Source organism: Mustelus asterias, chromosome 9, assembly GCF_964213995.1.
Source record: "Mustelus asterias chromosome 9, sMusAst1.hap1.1, whole genome shotgun sequence".
Taxonomy (NCBI): Eukaryota; Metazoa; Chordata; class Chondrichthyes; order Carcharhiniformes; family Triakidae; genus Mustelus; species Mustelus asterias.
The window spans coordinates 42,015,531-42,036,927 of NC_135809.1; the positions used below are offsets into that span (position 1 = coordinate 42,015,531).

Here is a 21,397-nt window from a genome sequence, read left to right on the forward strand (position 1 = left end):
ACAGCTCTTGCTCATCAGTTATATTTTTGGGAAAACAAAAAAAAACGAGAGAAAAATAATTCAGTGGACACTTTGATTAAACTTCTTACAAAAAACCTTACCTGGTGAATATTTTCAAGATAATTCTTCTTAAAAATGACGCGACAAATAATTATTTTTTAAAAGTTGATGAACAATTTCAGAATGGGCCATGTTTCATCTTTTAAAATCTGTATTATTTTGGTTTAACAACAATAAAATTGATTTTCTGTCATTAACGACAATGTAAAAAAAAAAGAAATAGACAGAACTTAATTGATATGATGTTGGTTACACAAAGGAATGAGCACAAGAGTCTTCAAATCTCTGCCAAATGTTGGTCTATAGCAGCAGGTGGGGTGGGGTGAGGAACCAAGAACATTCCCTTCCATTTTCATTCAATCTCTGTCAACCATTCAGTTCCTGGGCAGATTAGTTCAGCTCAAATGAGATCTGACTCATTTTCTGAATGGGCATAAGCAGTGCTATCATAAGCAGTGCTAGAACTGTGCATGCTCAACAGTCATTTGACCCCACGGAATTAAATTTGATAGGTGAGAGCAGACATACAAATGTCTGTGACTTGAAGCTTGCGTTTAGAGGAATGGAGCCATGTGCTGCTACAAGGTTAAAATCTTGCAGTAGATTAAAGGGACAATGATCCACACTTGTAAAATTTGAGAATAAGCAAGCTTCTGTAACCTAAGCACGTCTGTAAGGAGTGAAGTAAACAACAGAATGACTTGCTTTCTGATGGCACCTTAAGGATTCTTCTCAAGGATGTGTGGCAAAGCATCTCCAGAAACATAGGGAAAGGCTGTTAGGAGCAAGCACATCCATGCTGTACTTGCAGTCCCAGACAAGACTACCGAAACAGGCAAAACTTGTACTGCCCAGGCTGAAGGGCAAAGCCACCTCAAGACAGGACTTTGCAAATAAATAATGAGGAATTGAAGTAAATTGCAACGCTGCACCCAAAGTCACCCCAATCCAGATTCAACTCCAGGTAAATGGTCACTCCATAGATATGGCGGTAGACACAGATGTCACAGTATCTATCATTGGGGAACACACCTTCATGCTGCGCTGATTGAGCATCTTTGCTTTTAGGCCTGCGAGACACCAAGGTTAGATTGGCTACATACACTGGGGAACGCTTACACATTATTGGGACCACTGTAATCCTAATTACATATGAGCGACAGACAGTCCAACTCCCCCTAATGTAATGCGAGGACCAGGGCCCAACCACTTAGGAAGGGACTGGTGACAGAAAGTCCACTTGGATTGGCAGCAGAACTTTAAAATGGGTACTGGCAACTTATACGAAGACATTGAGAAGTACCTCAAAATGATCCAAGGCGGCCTCGCGAAGATTAAAGGAGTCAGAGCCAAGATCTATGTAGACCCAGAGGCCCAAACTAAATACTTCAATGCACAACAGGTCCTCTATGTCCTGCTTGCCAAAGAAGAGTCGGATTGGAACATCTAAAGGAACTTGGCATTATACGCCCAGTACAATTTGCCGAATGGGCCATGCCAGAGGTTCCAGCTTTAAAACCCAACAGCTCGGTCCATGTCTGTGGGGACTATAACTTGACAGTAAACAGAACTTCCCGCTTAGACAGATACACTATGCCATGCAGAGAAGATTTGTACAGAAAACTGGTTGGGTCATATATTTCCCAAATTGATTGAGTCACACCTACTTCCAACTGGTGTGATCCAGGAAATGAGTCACTATAAATACACACAAAGGACTGTATCAGTATACTGGCTTTCCTTCTGGGGTGTCTTTAGCTTGTGCCATTTTTCAAAGGGTGCTGGAGAACATCTTTCAGGGTGCCCAGAGTTACAGTCTACCTGGATGATAATGTTTTGATCGCAGGAGCTACTGTAAAGGAACATTTGAAGAGTCTGGAGGAAATCTGACGCAGTTTTTCTGATGCTGGTGTCAGGCTAAAATGGGAAAAGTGTGTGTTCCAGAAGTAACGTACCTTGGGTACAGAGTCAACAAGAATGGACTACACCCTGTCGAGGAGAAGGTGAAGGCCATAAAAGGGGCTTCGACTCCAAGGAACACACTGGAGTTGAAATCTTTCCTAGGTCTCATCAACTACAGGAAATTTGTACCAAACCTGGTGACCCTGCTGGCATCCCTCCATATCTTGCTTAAAAAAAAAAATCAGAAATGGTTGTGGCGAATGCCACAGGAGAAAGCCTTTACAAGTGTCAAACAGCAATTGCTGTTGACAAACATACTGGCCCATTACAATCTACTGAGACCACTCACCTGCAATGCCTCCCCCTATGGGACAGGAGCAGTATTGTCACACTATTGGGACAATGGACAGAAAGGCCAATCGCATGTACTTCACAAACCCTGGTGGATGCAGAAAGGAGGAATGCCCAAATTGAGAAAGAAGGTTTGGCCATGGTATTTGCAGTGAAAAAATTCTAACAATATGTGTATGGTCGGCATTTCGCCATAGTGATGGACCACAAACCTTTTTTGGGTCTCTTCACAGAAAGCAAGGTGATTCCTCCCATAGCATTAGCTCGGATCCAACGCTGGGCACTGATGTTATGCGCCTTGACCGTCTACCATGACCCACCAGCCTACCCTCATCACCAAAAATGGATGAAGTCATCATGACATTGAACATCATGGACAGTCTGTCAATATCCACCAAGCAAATTCAGCTTTGGATCCAAAAGGACTCCATGTTGGCAAAGCTACGTCATGTCATCCTAACTGGTGGACTATATGGTTATATTATGATATCAAGAGCTGAACATTGAGGATGGCATCATCTTATGGGGAGCCCTGGTGGTTGTCCCATATCCAATACTCCACAAATTGTCTGATGGCCACCTGGGGATTTCCAAAATGAAAATGCTTGCACTGTGCTATGTCTGGTGGTCTCGTATAGACAAGAACATTGAAAACCTGGTCAAGTGGTGCAAAACCTGCTTGGAAAACCCAAAGGTCCCACCAGCAACTTCACTGCATCTGTGGGAATGGCCATGGAGACCCTGGATGCAAGTAATGCAGACTTCGCAGGGGTATTTATGGGCTTTCTCCCTCTTACAACATTATAGAAAATACCAGCAATGGTATACCCGAGGTCCTTGTAAAGTTTCAAACTTTCATGAACACCAACGGAGTGAGGCACATCCGCATGGCACCCTATCACCCACCTTCAGATGGTCTGGCAGAGCGAGCAGTCCAGGTATTCAAAAACAACATGAAAAAACAAAAGACGGGCTTTTTGGAAACAAAGTTTGCACGTTTCCTTTTCAATTATAGGACAACATCGCACATGGCAACAAGAATAGCCCCTACAGAGCTATTGATGGGCCGGTGCCTTCGGTCCAGGCTTAGCCTCATTTTCCCAAGCCTGGGCGGCAAAAATCAAAGAAAAACAAGAAGTCCAAAAAAGGGGCCACGATGGACATAAGCCTGACAGGACCTTCAAACCAGCAGACACAGTTCAGGTACAGAAATTTGGAGATCCCCCCGTGGATATCAGTTGTCCTCTCAAGAACAGGACCAGTGTCATACACAGTAAAGACTGGGGAGAAGACTATAAATAAACAAGTCGATCAACTCTGCCATCAGGAACCCTCCACAGGGGCAACTGCTGCACTGGACATGCCACCATTGGCACCTTATATACCTGTCTGCGGATGGGAAACTCCACCCACAGAAAGCCTAAGAGAAGTCTATGAAGACTCAGCCTCAGAAATGGAGATGGAGGCAGTGGTGTCGCAGTCAGAAATTGCAACAGAGGACGAGCCCCTTACAGTGGCCCTTCAACTTTCCACAAGAGAAGCTCACCCACTTGGTACATGCCCTCCCAACCAGATTGTACAAATGACAAAAATGGCCCCATCACCACAGGAGTAGGGGGAAACCCTCAAATCTGGAAGGGGGGGGTGTGATAAGTCCCATGAGTTCCAAGAGGAATCTCGAATTGATCTCCCTGTGGGGCTCATTGAATACGAGTTCCCTTGGTAACAGTCAATGGCTTGCTCAGGTTGACCTCATCACCTGAGTCCTTTATAAGGCAGACACTGAGAAGAGTCTGCAGAACTATTATCCCGGGTGGAACTTGTGTGTATACGTCATGGAGTAGTGGCTTTATTTTGTGTTGAACAATAAATACCACTTCTTTCCAGTTGGGATTCCTGAGTTATTACATTGCTTGAGAATTTAAATTCAGCATTCCTATGTTGCTATGTTGTAATTAAGAGTTTTTTAAAATCAATTTTGAAGGAATGATTAAGACATAGTTTGAACTTCGGATGTCTTTATCTTTAAACGAACCAATGCATTGACCGCTTTCAGCTTTTGTGTTCAAAAACATAATCAGTAGGGGTGTCTATCAAAGTTAACGATAAAAACTCTTTCACTGCACCAATTTACGGAGAGAACCCAAGAGTGCGGGGCCTAGGTGGGTGAAAGCCATTTTACCACTGCTGGGATGAAGTGGATGAGGAATTCACAAATGACCAGAGCCAGAGAAAGAGAGAGTTTAGTAGGTGATGAGGGTCAGAATGCAAATGCAACTTTAGGTCTGGTTACAAAGATAAGGAGGAATGAGGGCAAAAAGGTGTTTAAACACAAAAGATGAGAATCTTAACTTTGAAGTATTGGAGGACACAAAACTAGTATTGGTCAGTGAGGAGTGAAGCAATGGCTGAGTGAGACTTGACATTGGATAAAGGCAGCAGAGTTTTTGAAAAGCTGAAGATTATCGAGTAGAGATTGGCCTGAATAGCACTGAAATAATTGCTGGAAGTGACAAAGACACGGACAATGTTTTTAATGATTACTGGGTCCTGATGGAGTGGAAACAGTTGATCTAACGAAGGTGAACTTTTGTGATGGAAACCATACAGCATCAGAAATATAAATCAGAATCAAAGTGGACATGTGGATTAAAAATAAACAGTCTAATACAGTGACAGTCCAAATTTCCATCTGCAAGATTGGAACAACATTTCATCGAATTCCTATTAGTCTATCTCTTGGCTTTGCTGTGTTTTCATTAATTGAAGCGGCACACCTTCACAATCAACTGTGATTGGTTCAAAAATATATTTCCATGACACCTGAAGATAGTTATATCGGGGATAGTTAAGACACCTGCAGGCATTTGGGGCACAGGAGATGAGACAGGCAGGTACAGAACTCAACTAATTATTTATTTGGCCTCGAAACTTAAAAACTGCAGATTCCATTCAGACATTACTAATAAGTCTAGGATCTTTGTGGTTAATGTTTATGCGGTTGTTACCACTGATCTACTTCCAGCACCGAGGCAATGTGCCGCAGATAATTGGAATGGATTTATTTCACTAATTTGACATTGCATAATACATAACTTTTGTGAATTATGAAATTATTTGCTCACAGGTTTAAAAATAAAGCTAAAGGAGTCCATGCAGTAAATTATGTCCTGTGTACATGCCTTTCTCATGAATCAGAAACATGTAGCACACAGTTCCAGCTTGTGGGTGCCTATGGTCTGATTTGTAACTAGTAAATGCACTCTATAAGGATCATTGTTCAAATTATATAAAACTTAAATACTTGCCTCAATATTTTGCAAATAACTCAATATTTGGGGAGGGTGTAGGCAATTTTAGTTCTGGGAACCATGAAGAAGCTGCATAAAGAAAAATAATTACAAGGGAGAAACTATTGGAATTCAAGTGGCTCTTGATGGTTGATTTAAATTCTCTGAGATGAAATAATCTCATGTTTGCAAATTATGAACTGTAAAACATCTGGGACTGTTCAACAGAAAGCATGACGGTAGGTAGCAGAGAAAATAAGTGCCAGCAGAACTGTGCTGAGGACTGGGCTGTGGTGCTGTAAGAAATTCAACAATTATCAGGAACGACAAGGTAGGCAGCAACATGGATACCTCTTCTCTCAGATTTCCACCAAATAAAACAGAAGAATGATTTTTCATCTCTAGCCCAATCATTAAATGTGAAGATTGCTGTCTTCCCATGGTTTATCATGATCGCTAAGCACTTTTTACTATTTCGCTTGTACGATACCACTTCAGTTAAATGACAGCCCAGGGCAAACTGCTGACTAGCCTCAGAATGATTACCTCCTAAAAGTGTCTGACTTCACAATCATTATAGCATACAGGATCCACATCCACATTCACTCATCGATTAGGTGAATTTCATGTATGTATTGTCACCTTCTCTAACTGGTTTTGTAAGTGTACTCTGCATACAATGGAAGGGAGCAGTATAAACTGCAAAGTTCAGTGTCAAGCTACATACTCACCCTATTTCAGCATCAGGCCCTGCAAACATCTTCTCTGGTATACCAAGTGGAGGCCAAAGGAACCAGATGCTTATGTTCTAGTTGATGGTTTGAATTGACAAAGGATCTTCCTACACTATACATGTCCAGCAAGACCAGCTGGAAATACAAAAGGAGGATATAGTTGTGCCCTCCAATGGCATCACTTCACAGCAATTTTTCCTCCTTTGCTCAGACTTCATTGAAGACAGAAAGTAAAGAGGCCCTACCTGCCCCCACAACAGCACAGGTACAGGAGGCTAAAGCAAGTGTATTCAAAGGGGTTATGCTGAGAAAGAACAAGAGTTTTCTCAATCCAGGTATTCCTTTTCAATAGCTGTATTCCACCTTACAGACTCTGTCCCAGAGCTTTCATTAAAAAACATGAAAATAGACAGTTGAGGAAAATTTACACCAACAGGTTGGATGGAACCGCATCTTTGTAGCAAGCATGAGGCACAGAGACACATTGAATACATGGAATATAGATTACTTAAGATATAGTAATTGTAAAACGTGGACTGTACAATTTGTTGAAGCCACAGTGACAAGAAATCAGAAAAATGGAAAACATTTTTGGTAAGCATATTATTAGCACAGTGTGATGAAGTCCTCTATTTATTACAGTGGTAAAGGGAAGATATTAGTATGTACTGAAGAGGTATGGCTTGTGATTTAGCTCATGCAAGGGTTTCTTAAATCAAAGATTCCTGAGTTTCTCTGGCAAAGGCTATAAGGTCTTTTGGGGCTACCTCCTCTGCTTCTTTTGCCTTTGAGCGACTGATGTATTTCTTTTTTGGCCTCCTGCTGTAACTCTTCCAGATGGATCCCATTTGGTAGTGCAATGTTATGCAAGATGTAGCAAACCACTTCAATCTGGGGTATTTGGCAGCTAACTGACCTTTCCAGGTAATGCCTATTGAATACATATAAATGACATAGAAAATAGAACATGATAATAAGCCATTTGAGAGAATCCTCAAGTAAAATAGTTACTATCAGCATGGGCTTTGTCAGTCACTTGTAATAATGCAGTAATTATTATTACAAACTAGCTGCAGACTCATGGAATAATAATCCTTTTGATGCAAACGGAAGACACTATTGCTAAGAGGAGCCTAAAGAGCGACATGGAAGTCATCTATTACCTTGTGCACCTTTGGAAATTTAACCAAATGGAAAAAAGGATAGGGCTCTATGAAGAACTTTATATAGTTATTAGCCATTTTGAACATCATCCTATCATTTGCTTTTGTCTATGCATTGTGGATGGATTAATCTTCGGTACATTTCCAGCGCCAATTTAGAATGTTTTCAATGCAAAACTTTAGTGCAATATCACATTGAAAACCACAAGGAGTGCTGTTTACCTCACAATGTAGCTGGAATTCTTGCTTCCGCAAGTTGCAAAGTGTCCTTATTACATACCTTGTGAATCATAGATATTAAAGGCACTACTCCTAAGAAACATAGAATCATGGAATCCCGACAGTGCAGAAGAGGCCATTCAGCCCATCAAGTCTTCACCGTCCTTCTGACAAGAGTATCTTACCCAGGCTTTCTTCCCTGCCCTATCCCCGTAACGTTACACATTTACTAGGAATGATCCATCTAACCTACACATCTTGGGACACTAAGGGGCAATTTAGCATGGCCGATCCACCTAACCTGCACATCTTTGGACTGTGGGAGGAAATGTGGGCAAAATGGTAAGGTCTAGACATTTTGACATTCAAAATAGCCTTCTGCTGGTCCTCCAAATATGCCAAAAATAAGAGGATACCAAATGAAAATCCTTTTGTAGTGAAAGAGGAAGATGTCTATTTCGCACAGCCTGCAATTTACACACTCATTGGGCTGAACTTCCTTGCAGGCATCCTGACCCCAACATTGGGCCCACATGGGTATCCCAAGCCACCTATTTTTTCAGCTCACCCACCGGTGCAAGCTTAGTGAGGCGGTTTCCTAATTATCCACTTCTTTATTTGCGATTCTATTTAGGATGACAGGAAGGTTCCCAAAGCTGTAGAAATATCAGGCTGGAAGCCTGAAAGGGAAAGGAGGGCACTGCTGTGTGTCATGGGTCTGCCTAGTAACAGCTGCAACATGAATTTAATAAGGCATGATAGGATGCGATCTGCCCAGCAACAGGTTGAAATCTGCCTGGCGACAGCATCATTCAAAATAAATGATTTTCCAAGTAACAAGATAAGCAGGCATCGAGGCAGAAGCAGGTGCAAGTCACTCTATTAGTAAGAAACAGCTTACCTAGACAACTAAGAGATCAGTGGAAGCATAGACATGCCCATTTCTAGTCACAAAATTTGAGAGACGCAGACAACCAAATCCACCGAAGGAAGAATCAAAGAGGAAAAATGGCATAATTGCTGGCACCTTCAGAAGCAGGCAGACCAGTTTACATCTAACAGCCTGAGAGACCAGTCCACAGCCAGGAGGCTAGGCCCGCATCTAAGTCTTGGAGCCAATGCAGTATAGAAACCATTGTGAAGGCAGTTTAAATACCTTCACTGGGCCAGGAAAAGATGTTTTCCAAACTTGATCCTAAGCCTTGTATTGTGTGATAATTATAAGCTGGATATGACTTATAGATTTATTTAATTTACATGTTGTTTGGGAAGGGGCAAGTCTTAAGGAGTTCAGGGATCACAGTTATATTTTGGAACAAGGGGGTAATTTCCACATAAACTGCATGTTTAGTGATTCATATATTTAATTGTCTTGAAATATTGTGTGTATTTATCCTTTAATTTAATAAATAGTGTTTAATAATTGCTATACGATGACGACTGTTTTTTCTCACTGGGATTTCACGTGACTCCTCACTCCTCAAAAAGCAAAACTATACACCACCATGAACTGGTGTTTTGAGTTGGTACACACTCACAGATAATATTAGTGTGGTTCGTGACATGAAGCAGACAATCAAACATGATGACAACTCAGCATGGAGGTACTCTTGGTTAACTGCATTCACATCATCAAATAAAGAGGTCCAAAGCCAGTAGGGCCAAAGTGGAGGGGTAACCCCTCAATAGGAGTGGTGACAGACCCGGTTGTGGTCTTTCAATCCTGTGGACCATTTTTGATGTGAAGATGCCGGCGTTGGACTGGACCATTTTTGAGCCATGAAGTCTCCAGCTCCGATAGTCTCCCAGCACGAGATGACAGCTTCCATACTCAATGTAGGCTGCTCTTACGTCAGACATTTTCGTTGTCCGCCCTTCGCCCGCTCCGATTCTGTGGCAGGCAAGGTGGTAGAATTCCGACATACATGTTGTGGTGGAACGTAATGAGGACCAAGAACCAGTTTAATTTTTTAATTTAATTTTTTTCTTTTACCCACATTCAAAACAAAGGTGCACTTGTGGTGGACATGATTAGGTGTTTGATCATTCAATTAAAGATTTGAAATCTACAAAATTGAATAGTCACCATTAGAATACCCTCTGTTACAATATGCAGTTTTTACAATACATTCTGGAAGATGTCTGTCCTTTGAAGAGATGTCATGGGTGGACTGCATTACAGTCAGCACCACTCATAGTGTTTAAGCACTGTGTCATCTAGCTCAGTGACTACTTTTTCAAAGAACTGTTCCTATTAGTTTTGATATCCCATGTATATTTTTTCCATATGCCCTCTTATCTCTTTAATTAGTTACTTTATATTGCTTTGTTGCTTTTTATAGCTCTCTGCATTTCTACTTCTTCCATTTCTGCAAGTTTCCTTTAAGCTTAAGAGCGTTTCTTTACGTCAACTGATGAACAAGGTTCCGTAATTACGAAAACAGAACCTTTGCTTTATGGTGAATATACCAACAAGTACCTGAATCCTTCCTACTGCATTGACTCTTCAATCCAGTCTATTGGGATCAATTTATTTCTCATCCATTCAAGGTTCACCTTATTTTAAAATATTGCTTCTGAAAAGACAATAAGTACACTGGCATGCCAGATCAGGCTTATAGTAATAAGATTTTTTTTTTAATGAGATGTTACTGGGAGATATTGTTGGAGGGTGGGGTGACATCAGTGATAGGACCTCATCTATCCAAAATGTGAGGTAGACAACAAAATGAAATATAATATTAGAAATATATGATTGAGGATCAGGCTAACATGGAGAGGAGATGGGAAAGGGACGGACACAGAATTTTTGAAATCCAAGTAGAAACTTGAACATAATTTAGAGAGGATGGCTCTTATCAGGAGTAGCCAGTGATAAGCCAGGTGAGGCAAGTGAGTAGCCAGCCGGGGCAGCACGGTAGCTTGGGCAGCACGGTAACACAGTGGTTAGCACTGCTGCTTCACAGCGCCAGGGACCCAGGTTCAATTCCTGGCTTGGTTCACTGTCTGTGTGGAGTTTGCACATTCTCCGTGTCTGCGTGGGTTTCCTCCGGGTGCTCCAGTTTCCTCTCTCATTCTGAAAGACGTGCTGGTTAGATGCATCGACCCGAACAGGTGCCAGAATGTGGCGACTCGGGGAATTTCACAGTAACTTCATTGCAGTGTTAATGTAAGCCTTACTTGTGACTAAAAAATAAACTTTAACTTTATTTGATTCCTTTATTATGACATTGAAGAACTTTGGCTTGTTCAGGGAAAAATGAGCTCCATCGGGGAAATAATTAACTGTACTTTTTATCAGATAAGATGGGTACGAATGAATGGCTTTAATTTTTATTTGTTCTAAGTAGCATGTTATTGTCTTCAGATTTGAAAAATTATTTTCATTTCCAAAAATGAGTTCATGTTTGAAATCAGGTAGAAATAGGAAAAAAAACAATGGCTCAGCATGTATTCTCTCAAATTTTAAACTACTCTGGAAGCAATGATAATTTGTATTTCTATATGAAATATATAAAGAGATATATACATATTTATAAATTTGTGCATTGGGCCTTGACTTTACCAGGAACTTACACAATTACACAGGCTCCATGATCTGTTGATAGTAGCCTTTAAGAGAAGCTTACTCAAGTAATATTTTCAAGCACAGTATCACTAACAAGCAATGTAGAGACACAAGAAAATCTATCATTCCACAAAAGTGATATCACCCCAAACAAATGGAGCTACTCTATGCAGTTAAGATTAAGGATGGGCAATAAATGCCCAGATAAATATTGATTCAATCCAAAACACTTAAGAAGAGCTGTTCTACATCTGATTAGTATCAGTTGATTAGAAGGGTGGCTACAGTGTAACAGTTACATTCTGGGTGGGAATGAAGGCAATCATAAAGTAGTTGAAAAAGTAAAATTAGCAAATGTTCATAATACCAGTATGTCTGTGTGCACAGTAAAATTCCCTGTCTGAAAGAAGCATCAGTAGATCTGGGACTTTTTTGGGTAGGAACAAATATTGGACAGAATTTAATGTGGACAATGGGGATCTTGTCCACTGGAGAGGCCCGCATCCTCTCCTTTGGGGAAGGCTCACTGCATTAAGTGCCAATCAGACACTGAAATGGGCAGAAGCAGCCCTTCCCTGGAATCAAAGACCCGAAAGGCAGAAGTCCCGGCCACCAAAAACTGCTAATCAATCAAAGGCCAGTAGCTGTAATTGCTTCAATTCCTGTGCAACTGGGCATGGGCCGGTTACTTGCTGGTAATGCAACTACCTAAGGCCCCAATGGACCCAAGCCACAGTTAAGTGATTGTGTGAGGGTGATTTGCAGGGTGGGGTTTATGGGGAGGGGGTCAGCAACAAGGGTAGGTAAATGATTCTCAGCACCCCTGTCCAATGCTAGACCCCTTAATCCCAAATTCCTTTGTGTGAGGGTCTCACCCAGCAGCCCACAAGCAACCCTGACAGAGTTTGCTTTTCAGGCTTCTCACATGGCCAACAGCAGCAGGATGAGGCCCTTAACTGGGCATTAATTGTTCAGTTGGCAACAGGACATTTAGGCCATCCATGAGTCTCTCTCCACAGATGAATCGAGGAAGAGGTGGAAAAATGATGGGGTCCCCACACACCACCCTCAATTCTGCCCGTCATTTCTAATGAGGATAAATAACAAGGTTTGTTAATGCCTCTCTGCAGTTGATTGTTAGCAAATATGGCTGGCTTGGACTCTGCAGCACTAATGATACTGAAACTTCCTGGATTCATCATACCTTCTCTGAAGTTGATAGCAATTTCTGGAGCAGTTGATTGCAGCAATTCAGAAGTTGCTATCACTGATTCTATATTTCTCCATTGAGTTAGCTAATGAAGTCCCACAACTAGAAATCACTGAATTAGTGAAACTTGCCCTTTTATGCCATTAGTCACTCTGTAAAAACCTTTGAAAAAGTTACACCTTGTTAAATGAGGTGCAGCTGAATTTTTAATGTTGCACTAACTTGGGCAGCACGGTGGAAGAGTGGTTAGCACTGTTGCCTCACAGATCCAGGGACCCGGGATCAATTCCCGGCTTGGGTCACTGTCTGTGCAGAATCTGCACGTTCTGCCGGTATCTGTGTGGGTTTCCTCTGGGTGCTCCAGTTTCCTCCCACTGTCTTAAAGACGTGCTAGTTAAGTGCTTTGGCCACGCTAAATTCTCCCTCAGTGTACCCGAACAAGGATCAGAGTGTGGCGGCTAGGGGATTTTCACAATAACTTCATCGCAGTGTCAATGTATGCCTACTTGTGACAATAATAAATAAACTTTTTTTTTTAAATTCAAAATTGAACAGCCTCTCTGTCCCTGAAAATGTGTGGAATGTAAAATGTATCAATTGTAATAAAATCTACATATTACATACATTGTTAAAAAGTTATGACAGTTCAGCTTCTACCTGAATTCCATGTTTATTTTCCCCAATCACTTGTTTTGCTGTTTTTCAATTAAAAATTTTTAAAAGTTCATTTTATTTCCTGGTTTGTTGTTTGTGAGAATACTTCAATATGATTGGTCGTTTACCCAATGATAACATCATGGTTGCTGGAAGTTTGGCAATGTCCTTGAATTGGCACCAGATTCCAACTGATGCCAGGAAAGGGGAAATCTATACCACAGAGATTGTTAGATCATTGTGGGTTGCTTTCTTTGAGTTCAACAATTTCTGACCACTAAATCCAGGCCACGATTTCACTGTTTGCCTTTAAATAATTATAGCCATCGTTTTTTGCTCATTTTCCATTGCATTCGTTGACTTGGCCAACAAAGTTCATTTTCTAATTTTCCATGTGAAGGATGGATTATCCAAGATCAACTATATGGCACTGCAACTGATAATGCTACCCACCTGCTATTCTGACTAGACTTGTATTTGAGTAGAAGTTCTGCAGTCTGACAGAATGTGGGTTTATAGCTTCAATCCTTCACATACAAGTCACTGATCTCAGTTTTAATTCAGACAAAAAAACATTTTTTGCTGCATGATGTAAACCATTTCATCAGGAATCCTGTGGAATTTGAAAAATTGGTATAGGCTGAAGGACTGATTTCAGAATAATCAATTCAAATCTTGCCAAATTCCTGTGCTAGACACATGAACTGTGTGAAAGTCATTATAATTCTGTTGTTATACTGTGGAAGTACACAGTAAATGCATTGTCAAGATTTTGTAACTGAGATTTCTTTAGAGTTTATATTACCGGGGTTTGGAGAGTTGTTAACAAGTCCACCGTTATTACCGTGCGCCAACTGTTTTTTCTAATCAACAATGCTATAATATCCTAATTTAATGCTACATTACAGAAGGAGCATATTCAGCCTACTGCATTGGAGCTGTTGTCTTATGAGGACAACAAAAAATTTGTACCCTGACGTTGGTACAGACAACATTGTAGGTCTATGTTGAATAAACTATCCAATATAAACAAGTGGCATAACTAACCAACAGATTATCATCTAATGATTATAAGCAGTTGCACCGCCAATAATGATAATACATACTTAAAACAAATGTCAGCTTAATTGGCTAATTTTCAAAACAAACTGGAACTGTTTTGGCAATCAATATCATGCATTGAAATAAAAACAGGACAGAACATCAGAGCTATCTTATCATCTGATTACATGATAGTTCACTCATTCCACCCTTCCATACTGGAACAGACTTTCCCCTTTTTCACTTGGACATAAACGATTGCTCGAGTAAATTTAGCACAATGATAATCATGCATCCTCAGAGATAGTAACATGCCTCAATCGCACTGCAATCAGGTTTAAGACAGCGGTGGTGCTATAGTGGTGAGCAAAACTGCCTTTCAAGCTGTTGACCCGAGGTTGATTCCTGACCATCACAGTTTGTTGACTTTTGCAGTTGGCTGGTTAGCTCAAATGGTTAGAGTGTGGTGCTAATAACGCCAAGGTCATGGGTTTGATCCCTGCACTGGCCAAATGCAATTTCCTGTGCTCACACACAGTTGTAATCACAGGTATACTCAGATACAATCCTGACTCCTCTTATGTTCAGTGAAAATCTCTTTGTCGTCACAGTGCTGACTGCTTTGAGTAACTCGCCTCAGTCACATCGCAGCCACGCTTTTAAGTGGCTCTAAAGTGTAGGGGTTATCATGTCTGCTTTACATGTGGAAGGTCCTGGGTCCGAACCCCGGTGCGACCAATAATATTTGATCCAGCCCTTGTCAGCTTGGATCTTGTTTATCCCTCTTGTGGGAACCATGAATTAGTTTGAATTTGCTTTTATTTGGATGGAATAAAAATTATAACCAACAATTCATGTGCAAAAAAAAATGGAGGATCCACCTCATTAGTTTTGTGACTTACAGGAAATTTCATAGAAAATTAATTTCTACAGCTCGACAGCTCTGAGCGTTAGGTCCTGTAAGGTTAATCTTCTTGAGTGCTTGAAACCAAGTTAAGTGAAAATGAGATCCAGACCATTTTCCAACTCTCCTGCAGATAAAATACTCACATTGCGAAAGCATTCTTTATAGGGGGAGTTCCATGACTTCATGCTACCAGTGGGGAAAACAAGGTTCACAAGGAAGACATGTCAGGGATAGGATTGCAACGGTGTAACTCCAAGCTTTGTAAAGGGCATGTCATATGCCATACAGCTTATCTGGAGATGGACACTACTTTTAAAAGGCAACATGGGATATGGACACCGTACCTACACAAAATGGAATCAAGAGAAAAGGGCAACTTGTTTTGTGGTTCTTGTCAAGTCAGAGACAGACATATCCGATTGAACATACCTCTGAGAAGTTACTTAAAATTAAATTGGTTTTCCAGTGTGCTCATAGAATCCTACTGTGCAGAAGGAAGCCAGTCAGCCCATTGAGTCTGCATTGACTCATCTAACCAGGCCTTATCTCCATAACCCAACATATTTATCCCACTAATCCACCTAACCTACAATCATTGGACACTAAGGGGCAATTTAGCAAGGCCAATCCACCTAACATGCACATCTTTGGACTGTGGAAGGAAACCCACACAGACACAGGGAGAACGTGCAAACTCCACACAGTCACAGGGCCAGAATCGAATCCGGATCCCTGGCGCAGTGAGGCAGAAGTGCTATACCACTCAACCAGTGTGCCACTCAGCCACTGTGCCACCATGCTGATTGACTACCCCTCACCATTTCAATGGAAGAGACTTAAAATGACACCGGTTGCAAGACTGGCTGGCCCCATGAAGATAGAATTTCAAATAAAGACTATTCAGAGGCTATTCATAGCTGGTTTTGGTTTCCAGCATCTGCAGTAATTTGCTTTTATCGAGCTATTCATAGCTGGTACATTGATAGCAAACACCTTTCTTAGTGCGATAAGTTACCTATCAACCCATTGTGTGGACAGCAGAAACACATTGATACTGGTGTCATGTGACAGAAACTGACTTTTGACTGACTGGAAGTACATTATGAATCCATAAGTCTGGGCAATGGCAGGTTAGTCTTGGACACAAAGACGAGGAAAACCACCTTTTACCTAGCATAAGGGAGTACCTGCCTCAAAGGTCAGTTCAGGCAGAGAACTGAGGTTTGTTTGTTTTACCAGCCAGAGTATAGTGCTTCACTACAGGAGTTTGAGCAAATTTGACTAAAAAGCCAGAATCATGTTGTTGTTTGGGCTGAACTGGCATGAATTCATCATCAGAAACCTCTGAACTTCATTTCCCTTCAAGGCATCATTTCAACAACCATCTTGAGGACCTGTTCTTACCTTTCAAGTAATTTAAGTGCATGTTACATCTTTAGGAATCATCTTTTTAGTGTGTGTATGTGTTAGCCTCCCCCCAATTTAGCACCTTAACCCTAGGACAATGCTTGTCCTTTTCCATGAGTATCTGAAAACTTATGGAATTGTAGTCACGGTTTGCCACATGTTCCCCCAGTGTAACTTTGATGATGTGGCCAGACGCATTCTCTAGTACCATGTCCAGTATTGCCCCCTCTCTAGTCAGACTATCTACATATTGTTCCAAAAAACCTTCCTGGACACACTTAACAAATTCCTCACCATTCGGACTCTTAGCCCTAAAGGATTTCCAGTCAATAAGAAGAAAATTCAAGTCTCCCACTACAACAACCCTATTATCTCTGTCCAGAATCTATTTACATATCCATTCTTGCACTTCCCAAGGGCTGTTGGGAGGCCTATAGTATACCTCATCATAGTGACTGTCCCCTTCCTGTTTCTGAGCTCTTCCCACATTGTCTCGTTACATGATTCTTCCAAGGAGTCGTCCCTCTGTACAGCTGTAATATATTCCCTAACCAGTATTGCAACTCCCCCACCTCTTTTGCCTTCCCCTCTGTCTCACCTAAAACACCTATATCCTGGAACATTTAGCTGCCAGTCCTGTCCCTTTTTTAACCAAGTCTCCTTTACCGCAATCATGTCCAAGTTCCACACATGAATCAAGGCTCTAAATTCATCTGTCTTACCTGTTATACTCCTTGCATTGAAGCAGATGCATTCCAGACCTCCAGGCCCAGTGAGTTTGACCTCTTCTAGCCTGCTCTTCCACTTAGCTAGCCTGGCCTTGGTCCCAAGCTCAGTCCCAGTCTCTACACTTGCTGACCGACTGCTCTGATTCCTCCCGCCCCGCCTTCGAGAAATTGAGAGTATTGCTGCCAGCTTCACACTCTGCATCATCTAATGATTTGCATTCCTCAGTAATAACAGAATACATGCAATCTAAAGGCAGGATGGGTAAAATGGATCTGTATTCTTGCAGAACAGCTAACTCTGTTTAACTTACAGAAGAGTAGCAGGTTCAGCTAATATTGCAGTAATTTACCAGACCTGATGAAGGCTTTATGCAGGCAGTAGGGAATAGCAGGGTGTATGTTACAGGAGAATAGCAAACTATAAAATAAAAGCAAAATACTGCCAATTCTGGAAATCTGTCATAGAACCATCTGAAAAAGGAGTCACAGAAAAATCATAGAATCCCTAGTGCAGGAGGGGGGCATTCGGCCCATCGATCTTGCACCGACAACAATCCCACCCAGGCCCTATCCCAGCAACCTCACGTATTTACCCTTCTAATCCGCCTGACATTAAAGGGGCAATTTAGTGTGCCCAATCCACCTAACCCACACATCTTTGGAGTGTGGGAGGAAACCTGAGCACCCAGAGGAAACCCACGCAGACACAGGGAGAACATGCAAACTCTGCACAGACAGTGACCCAAGCTGGGAATCAAACCCGGGTCCCTAGCACTGAGGCAGCAGTGCTAACCACTTTGCCACCTTGCCGCCATACGGACTCATATGGACTCGAAACGCTAACTCTGTTTTTCTCTCTACAGATGTTGCCAGACCTACTGAAGTTATCCAGTATTTGTGTTTTTATTCGAACAGCAATCTCTGTCTTTCCTATGGGGGATTAAACAAGCATCATATGTACTACAGTTGCATATCAGTCTTTGCGTTAACGCAAGCTAATAGTAGCTCCTTGTAGATTAGAAAGTTTGTATACTATAGGACTGCACATATTAACAGTATACATCTTGTTCATTAATGTTAAATTTTAACATTGATGAAGTCCAGTATTAGAAGCATAGAACCCTACAATGCAGAATGAGGCCAAACGGCCCATTGAGTCTGCATCGACTCTCCTAAATAACATTTTACCCAGACCACTTCCCTGCCCTATCCAGGTGAGTCTAACCTCAGTGGTTGGTAAGCTGATGGAGAAGATCCTGAGGGACAAGATTTATGAGCATTTAGAGAGGTTTAGTATGCTCAAGAATACTCAACATGGCTTTGTCAAGGGCATATCGTACCTCACGAGTCTGGTGGAGTTCTTCGAAAATGTGACTAAACACATTGACGAAGGGAAAGCGGTAGATGTGGTTTATGTGGATTTTAGCAAGGCGTTCGATAAGGTCCCCCATGCAAGGCTTCTAGAAAACGTGAGAGGGCATGGGATCCAACGGGCTGCTGCCCTGTGGATCCAGAACTGGCTTGCCCAAAGGAGGCAGAGAGTGGGTATAGATGGGTCTTTTCCTAAATGGAGGTCGGTCACCAGTGGTGCGCCCCAGGGATCTGTTCTGGGACCCTTGCTGTTTGTCATTTTCATAAATGACCTGGATGAGGAAGTGGAGGGATGGGTTGGTAAGTTTGCCGACGACACGAAGGTTGGTGGGGTTGTGGATAGTCTGGAGGGATGTCAGAAGTTACAGAGGGACACAGATAGGATGCAAGACTGGGCGGAGAAGTGGCAGATGGACTTCAACCCAGATAAATGTGTAGTGGTCCATTTTGGCAGGTCAAATGGGATGAAGGAGTACAATATAAAGGGAAAGACTCTTAGTACTGTAGAGGATCAGAAGGACCTTGGGGTCCGGGTCCATAGGACTCTAAAATCGGTCCCGCAGGTGAAGGAGGTGGTTAAGAAGACGTATGGTGTGCTGGCCTTCATCAATTGAGGGATTGAGTTTAGGAGTCCGGGGATAATGATGCAGCTATATAAGACCCTCGTCAGACCCCACTTGGAGTACTGTGCTCAGTTCTGGTCGCCTCATTACAGGAAGGATGTGGAAAAGATTGAAAGGGTGCAGAGGAGATTTACAAGGATGTTGCCTGGATTGAGTGGCATGCCTTATGAGAATAGGCTGAGGGAGCTCAGTCTTTTCTCCTTGGAGAGACGTAGGATGAGAGGAGACCTAATTGAGGTATATAAGATGTTGAGAGGCATAGATCGGGTGGACTCTCAGAGGCTTTTTCCCAGGGTGGAAATGGCTGCTACAAGAGGACACAGGTTTAAGGTGCTGGGGGGGTAGGTACAGGGGAAATGTTAGGGGGAAGTTTTTCACAGAGGGTGGTGGGCGAGTGGAATCGGCTGCCGTCAGTGGTGGTGGAGGCAAACTCAATAGGGTCTTTTAAGAGACTCCTGGATGAGTACATGGGATTTAATAGGATGGAGGGTTATAGGTAGGCCTAAAAGGTAGGGATATGTTCGGCACAACTTGTGGGGCCGAAGGGCCTGTTTTTGTGCTGTAGTTTTTCTATGTTTCTATCCCTGTAAACCTGCACATTTACCATGACTAATCCACTTAACCTACACACCTCTGAACACTAAGGAGCAATTTAGCATGACCAATCCACATAACCTGCACATCTTTGTCTATCATGTATATATAAATATCATGTATATATTTAATGTATAGTATGGGTATCAGCTCTCTGCTTTCCTTTGTCAATAAAAAAGAATCAAAGGTCTTTACTATAAACATGACAAAAAGTGCATTATTATGTTCACTTGCTGAAAAGCTGGAGCAACCCTGTTGTCGCCTCATTTGCTTTCCTTTCTGATCGTATTCAGTACCCTTCTAATTTCTCTTCAGCTCTGCTGAGTTGCTGTAACTCAATTAGCAGAAATTAGCACTAATTTTTAAAATCAGTTGTGCAACATAACTGTCTGGAAGGATTGTTAAATATATTGGGCTGAATTCAATTCCCCCTGCGGGAGTAGCTGAAAGGTGGGCGGACAGAGCAAGGGGCAGTACAACTGGAGGCAGAGTGCTCGTTGGCTTCCTGACTCTCCCATTAAGTCTTCCTGTCTGGAGGCCATTTGAGGTCCTTAAGTGGCTAATTAATGGCCACTTAAAAGCCTCATCCCACCACTGTTGAAGGTGCAAGCTGACTGCAGCAGATGTTGAAATTTGCTGGGGAAGATAGGTTAGACGAACAGTGAAGCAGAGAGAGAGAGAGAGGGGTTCAAGCTTCTTAGGTGCCACATTGGAAGCCTTGGTGCAGGAGGAGGCCATGCTGGGTCAACTGGCCATCCAGACAAACTCTCAAAAGGCAATGGGAACAGATATCCATCATAGTCAATACATACAGTGTAATGACATCACCCATAACTTGGAGCAAGTAGTCTGAACAGAATCCTTCAAGTACAGAGAACCACCACATGCAACATCACTCCCCACAGACTTCACCAACATTAAGTAGCAATAGGAAACTCATAGTACTTATACAAATTCAGAGCCAGTACAAATCATTCAGCAACTAATCTGAAAGTAGTTGATGATCACTTTAAATAGTGCTGGGGTGAGGGGAGGGGTAATCAGGCATTAGCTGGAGAATTGAATTCCCTGCCTCCCACACCCCCACCTGCCAGCATCAAATCAGCATTACAATCTGACTGACATTGATTTACCCACTATCCAAACTTTCAGCTAACATTCCTCATGCTGTGTTAACACTCTCACCAAAATATGCGCCTGCATCGGAAGTTGTGTGGGGGCAGTTTAGATGCCATTTTGCATCCAAAACAGCATCCACAGAGATGATAATATGGGCTACAAAGCTGAATTTTGCAATCAATATTTTAATTTTGAGGGACAGCGTATTAACAGTATAAAAAGTCAGGGTATTTTTCTAAAATAGGAGGGAATCAGCAAGTCTCAATTTGCTACCAACACATTGCGATAGAAAACTGAATACAGCTAATAACAATCCCCCTTTTATAAGCTCCCTGATGAGTTTACAATAAAGCAATTATTTGTTGACTATAATTTAATTCTGCTCTCTGACCTCTCGGTAGGTGAATTGTCAGGATGGTATTGGACCATTCTAAAAGCTGTACACAATGGTTTGGA

At 41.9% G+C, this 21,397-nt stretch overlaps 1 protein-coding gene and 1 non-coding gene across 4 annotated transcripts in view; one reads left to right on the forward strand and one right to left on the reverse strand.

Annotated features, from left to right (window-relative positions):
* The window catches only part of erc1b (ELKS/RAB6-interacting/CAST family member 1b), a 788,812-nt gene that overhangs the window by 345,550 nt on the left and 421,865 nt on the right, over positions 1-21,397 (reverse strand). The gene's annotated exons all lie outside the window — the stretch shown is intronic.
* Positions 14,630-14,703, forward strand: trnai-aau (transfer RNA isoleucine (anticodon AAU)). The gene has a single exon. It is a non-coding gene; the product is annotated as a tRNA-Ile (tRNA).